The following is a 6,837-nucleotide window of genomic DNA, read 5'->3' as shown; positions in this document are numbered from 1 at the left end:
GTATTATTGAAAGTGCTTCGGCGTGCACTATTTTATTAACATGTTCTGACTACAGTAGTTCATGCTTTCTATACAGTAATATTTGTATCCATATGAACTTAAAATCTTACAAAGAATAAAATGTATTATATTTTGAAATTCATTAAAAAATAATAGAAATTTCATAGATTTTAAAGTGAACATAGGCTAGTCCTACCGTCTAGGCTAGGCCGCCGCCGCCGACACCAACACAATTGCACGTGCGGCTTGATATAACATTGTATCGCGATGTAAAGCGGTCATTTCCTTTCTACGTGGTACGTATTATGGTGTACATGTTTTGTTTGATATCGAAGTTATCTTTTAGTTTTATATAATGTTATATGCTTTTGCACATTAAAAACATTGTAATCGTTATTTTCCATAGATCCAACAACGATCACTCTGGAGAACGAACTTGAAAAAATACAAATCTAGGACGGACCCAACGGAAACAGTGTCCAAATTTCTGTAAGTACAGTATTGCTCACATCATCAGCGGAATCAATCACCTTTCCAATCCAACTTCAGCTTCTAAACACTAATAGGTCCTAGGCTAGGCCGTAGGCTAGGCCTAGTAGGCCTAGACCCTAATGTAGTGGCTTGGCTTAGCCTTAATGTAGACGCAGTCTACATCTGAAATATTATATTATTTGGCAGTAGTTTCATCTTAAGCTGCACCAAGTAGGCCTAGGTTTTACAATCAGAACTACAGATACAGACAGAGCAGCAGACTGCTACAAACATAGCCTAGGCCTAGGGGTAAGTCGCAAAAATTGGTTGAATATTTACGGAGTTAATGCTAAATTTATTAAAATACAATTTATTCCCGATTTACGTACATTGGCCTATTTTAAATTTGTCCCCATAGCATGCACCAAACGTACAAGCCAAGACGCGATGTCTCCTCACTCTTCACACATTCTGGTAGGCTACACGATGAAACATCACTCCTATCGCGGCCCAAAGTGGCTCAGACTGTACCTATCCTAGGGTATTTAAATGCTCGTGGCACAGGGTCTTATTAAATTACATCAACATATCAATACAGAGAGTTAATTACAGTAAAACGTCCATTTTATGAATGTCGATTTTACGAATGGTCTTTGCCCTTGATGACATCATCATCGACCAATTACTGCCGTAAAAAATGTCTGATTGCGCTTTTACATTAAGTGATAAGTATATTTTTCTTAACACTCTGCCCGCCAAACACGGAGATCTCCGTGTTTGGTAACGCAACGCTTAACCGCCAAACACGGAGATCTCCGTGTTTCAGGTTTTTTTACAGAATTCGATAGATGGGGTAATTATCGACATGTACTAACAATTTGAACATTATGTTCGGTCTGGACCGTAAGTATTTCACTATTTCAAAGTATCCAAAATGGAAGAAAAAAGATAGAATTCGCGTAATAGCTAGCGCTGGTTAGCGTAAACCCGTGGCTAGGACTGGAATCTAACCATGCGGATTTTGGCGAAAGTATGCCATCAGATGATGTTAGATGTATAATTTATGATTTTTAAAATGTCATAAATCTTTAAATATTGATGTTTTGTTTTAGCTAGGCCTAGACTAGCCTAGCGATACCATGTAGGGTAGCTTTGGTTGATGTCTCTTTCGGGCGTCAGTGTTTGTTTACATCAAGCATAGCAAAATCGCGATTATCTCAGCTTTATTGGGCAAAATTGCGTAAATCTCTGAAAGTGAGTAATTTTCATTTTATTGTTACAGGTTATAGATTGTGATTAGAATAAAGTGTAATGCTAAGATGTTTGTGGTTCTTGTAGTATTAATTAAATGTCAATCTGATCACATACGCACTCTCAATGAGCTTCGGAAAAGTGTTAAAATTCGCTAAATAGTCTGGCGGTGGCTGATACTATTTTTTGAAACCCCTGGCGGTCAGAGTGTTTAATAAAATCAAGTTTGTTGTATTTATTTATTATTAGTTCGATCTTTCTATTTCTAGTATAATAATCACTATATTAATGTAAAACCTAACCAGAACAACGAACTACCAACACAAGTGTCGTCAGATTGAGCGCACATGTTTATGATGACAAACGATAGTGTTGGGGTCAGCAACTTATTGACATTGTGAATGCTAGGTATGATTACGAAATGCATATAAAGAACATTATTTGGTGATCAAACAACCAGAAAGAGCACAATATAGAGTACCAGAGTCGTGTCGTCACAACACCAGGTGGCACTCTCTGGACGTTGGTTACTGTTCATTACACCTGAATGACTTCATAATTTTAATGGTTTAGAATAGGCTTTCTGGAATAGGCATTTTAAAACCTAATAATTTACCATCAAAATGTACTAAAAACACAAAAAGCTTGCATTATATTAGTTATCGAACACACATTTAATCTGTATGTCTGCTTTTTTATTAGTTCCTATGCATGTAATGCAATAGGAACTATTGTAATCACTCTCACTGTTTTTCCTTTGTTTTTTATTGTGTGTAGTATGTGTGTAGACATTTATGCAAATGCGCATGCATCAATGAAAAGTTTTCCGACATTTTGTTTTACCTCGCGATGCGAAGATCGATGTGAAGTTTCTGCAGAGTTCAGTCAGGGCTCACGCTAACCGATGCGCAAGTCGGCATGGATGAAACTATTTTGATTTTACGGCAAAAAAAATCAACTGCTGTGGCATAGGTATTTTGAAGAAGGCCTAAAATAAAACAAAAAGGTTTTAATATTTGCTGAAATACATCGTTTTTTTCATTTAGATCCATAGTCACTAACTCCATGTGACGTTTTTTTCTGTTGTATGAGTAGTCATATGAAGGTACTATATCCCCGACAGTTGGCTATGCAGCAATGTACCCTTTGAATGCAAAATTGAAGACAAGTGAAGATACAAAGGCAGCCGACTGTCTAACTATGCATTGCTCCGCCATCTTGTCAGCACTCTAGTTCACAAAAACATTAGGCCTAGTTCAGTATAGTAGTTACTGCGATACGAGGGTGGTAGATCGTTTAGTCAGTGATATCGTGTTATCGTCTCTAATACATTTTAATAATGTGTGTAAAACTTAAGAATGCACCGCGTGGGTCGCTTTCTCTTTGTTATGCGGTAGTAGTATACGTAGCAGAGTGAGCAATCTAAGCCTAGCCTAGGGCCTAGATAGTATACATTCTTGATCATCGTAATGAAAACTTCGGGTGACGACGATTGGGCCCAACTGGTGTGGACGCCTAGTAGGCCACTGCCACCACCCCCACTCCTGATATCGTTCCAAACTACTGTAAAATGAAATTACTGTATACCTAGCTAGGCCTAGGCCCTAAGCCTACGAAATTTTTTCAAAGAAATTTGCTAAAAATATTACTGTAATTTGCCTGTCGAATTACATTACCAGTGTGGTCTAAAATCACTATTTTGGGCCATAAAGACTCCCCCTGTATTTTTCAACCTCCACGTAAATGATCATTTACCATTAATTGCAGTACTAAAAGTTGCCTAGTAACAGTAAATTGAATGAGAAACGTTCCCACAAGTAGGTTCCCACAATACTCTTGTGAGAATCAGGTCAAGTCTTTGTACGCCGCCAATTCAGGAATGTTATCAAAGACACTTACTATACTGTTATAAACAGTACTGAAATACTAAACTTTCAATCAGTTGAACAGGTCTTGTCGCACATGCTCAGCCCGGTGAATTCGCTTTGGGTAATTCATCACTCTCCAGACGCTCACACTTGTAAAACACGAATGGGCATGTTTTGGCCCTATCCAGCGCAAGGCAGTTAATTAACGATTAAAGTAACGATGGGAACATGTACGTCTACAGTTATTTTCTTAGTGAATGGTGTTTAAAGGGCGTTTGCTGTTAGAAGTTCTTGAATTTACTGCAAGATATTTCATTAATTATGTTTCTGAAGTTTACGAAATCATTAAAAAAACAATGCTGGTCTGCAGCAGACCAGTGCCGGTAGGATGGTGCCGTATGTTAACATTTTGCTGTAGAGTAGATTATAAAAGTTGTAGGCCTACAACTAAGGCCTAATAATAATAGACCTAAATATTAATAATAATGTTATGCCCAATAGTAACGAATAATATAATAAATAATACAGTATAGTATAATGATGTTTTGAGAATAGAGCATAACCATAAAAATTAATTAATTAATTAATATAGTACATCATTCGTTTATAAAACACTTAAATATACATGAAATGAGATGCATTAACGTCTCCGCAACGTACACCCATTGTTTTACTGTATGCATGTCAACTTCGCCACAGCTGTTCGCTGAACAACAACCCTAGACAGGCGGTAACAAGTTATTCAGGCGCGCTGGTATCACAAAAGACGCTGATAAGACCATTGTTGTACTCGCACATTTACCGGTACTTCCCCAAACTCGTGGGAATTCCTTTGCTTACAATCAAATTTTACACATGTGTGAGAAAAGCTTAATTTCCCACGAGCGTGAGAAAAAGAGACAGGTCCATCGCCAAAACTTATTTATGCACTAACATGCATTTACAAGTAGTACAGCATATATGTTTTATAATCAGTCGTAAAATCGCTGATATTTTACTGTTAAGCTATATATTGTGTCCTTGAAAGTTGAAAAATTTGACCTTGAATGTCTTGAGAAATTTGCTTGTTCAAAAACGTACGAACCCTGTGTATATATGTCTTTGATATTTTCATTTTTTTATATGCGAATGAGTTATCTATTTTTTTTTGTATTTTATTTAAATTGGAAATGTTCTAAACATATCAATTTTCTATCTTCCAAATCGGAAATTACTGGGATTTTTTTATTTTGGGCCATCGTCAAAGGCATTGACAGCCCCTTAGTTCGGACCCCTATGTCGGACTCCTCGTTGGCAGATTTCTAGCGTCACTGCTGATACCAGAGAATCTTATTCCTAAACCCTCAATGCGGCTTGGCGCCTTTGTTCGAACCCCCTATCGAACATTTCCCCCCTCCCCGGGCAAATTTATGGAGGCAACACCACTTCACTGATATCTCAGACTTTGAACAAAAAGCATTTTTAAATTGACCCAGCATCACTAAAGCTTGGTTCCCACTAGGATGCAACGCAACGATGCAGACTCAACGTATCGACGCAAAGTGACGCAACGTGAGGGTTTTGCGGCTTCCAAGTTGGAACCGATGACGCAAACTTGACAATGCAACGCAACCCCGACCCTACTCAACTTTTGCGTTGTTTGCCGATCGTCTCTGCGTTGTTTGCGAAAAGATTAATCGATTCAACTTTTCGCAACGCAAGCACCGCAACGCAAGGAAAAACTAATTTGCACATGCTATAACCGATGGATTTGTAGTTAGTGCTTCGGGTTTACATTTTGGAGATGCGTTATCTGTCATCTTAGACCGTCGCCAGCCACCACTTAAATAGGCCTAATAATTATTATTGGCTGCTGTTATCAATGATGTTGCTGTTATTATTACTATTATTAATTTCATAGCCAATCATATCATAGCCTCGCCTCGATAGAGCTGCTGTGACTGTGCTCGTCTACTGGGCATATGCCTATTTATATAAGTCTGTAAACATTAATATTTATATGCAATCTTGCCCAACCGTTTTTCAAAAACTATTAATATATTAGGCCCCATATAAAGTCATTTGTCTACACAGGGGTGACGCCCAGAAGGGGACCGGTGTTGGCCTCGTTGTAGGCCTACATGTATTTTCTACATAGGCCTATTAGTAGACTCTGAAATCGATTAAATAATAAGCCTTTGAATCCCTTTAATTTTCATTTTGCCCCAGGAACACTTTCTTTTCATTGAGGATCAGGCCTCAGAGACATTGGACCACCCCCCCCCCTTCGTCGTACCAATTCTGGCACCACCCCTGACACCGTATTACATCTTTGATTCAAGTATTTTTCTGAGTCTAGTACTGTACTATGTTTGACTCTTAAATTTAGCTTTTTATTTTGGTTGTTTTAATGTACAGTAATTGATCATGTTACGGAAATATATTATGCCTACTTGTTATCAGATCTGCATAAACAAAATTTAAATCCTACATTTACAAACATAAAAATGTCATACAATTTGTAATTAAACATTAAGCAAATAATGCTAACTAAAGTAAATATTTAATTTGATACATGTATACCAAGTTAATAAGCTAAAAAGTAAAACATTACATTGTAAAATGAGGCCTAGGCGCACCATTATTAAATAATGTTAATATTAATAAAATAAGTGTAAACTGTATATATATTAATCGGAGCTAGGCCTAATGTAGGGCTTACATGTGCAAAAAAATATATAATTGTTGATTTATAAATAATTATTTTATTTCTTCTTCTGGGGAGGCCTATAATTACAGTAAAGCTAAAAACAAAAACAATTAAAATTAAACTATTTGTACAGGGCTAACCCAGCTAGACCTGTGAAAAGTAATGTCGGACGTACTCAGTGAAAATGGTTTTTTAGTTCCTATGCATGTAATGCAATAGGAACTATTGTAATCACTCTTGCTATTTCCTATGTTTTTTATTGTGTGTAGTGTGTATGTGTGTGTGTAGACATTTATGCAAATGCGCATGCGTCAAAGAAAAGTTTTCCGACATTTTGTTTTACATCGCGATGCGAAGTCGATGTGAAGTTTTTGCAGAGTTCAGTCAGGGCTCACGCTAACCGACCGGAATGTCGGCATGGATGAAACTATTTTGGTTTTACAGCAAAAAAATCATCTGCTGTAGGCATAGGTATTTTGAAGAAGGCCTAAAATAAAACTAAAATGTTTTTAATACTTGCTGAAATACATCGTTTCTTCATTTAGATCTCCATTTTTC

General features: G+C 37.1%; 1 protein-coding gene across 1 annotated transcript in view; it reads left to right on the top strand.

Moving 5' to 3' along the window:
• Positions 1–229: 229 nt before the first annotated feature.
• Positions 230–6,837, top strand: part of LOC117116743 (vigilin-like) — a 50,364-nt gene continuing 43,756 nt past the window's right edge. The window contains exons 1-2 of the mRNA XM_033260835.1: positions 230–296; positions 407–489. The gene's annotated coding sequence lies outside the window, so the exon portion shown is untranslated. The remainder of the gene's footprint in view (positions 297–406; positions 490–6,837) is intronic.

This window comes from Anneissia japonica, unplaced genomic scaffold, assembly GCF_011630105.1.
Source record: "Anneissia japonica isolate Jap-2015-1 unplaced genomic scaffold, ASM1163010v1 scaffold287762_len338049_cov154, whole genome shotgun sequence".
Taxonomy (NCBI): domain Eukaryota; kingdom Metazoa; phylum Echinodermata; class Crinoidea; order Comatulida; family Comatulidae; genus Anneissia; species Anneissia japonica.
Note: the sequence above shows the minus strand (reverse complement) of the source record. Positions and strands in the feature narration are given on the sequence as shown.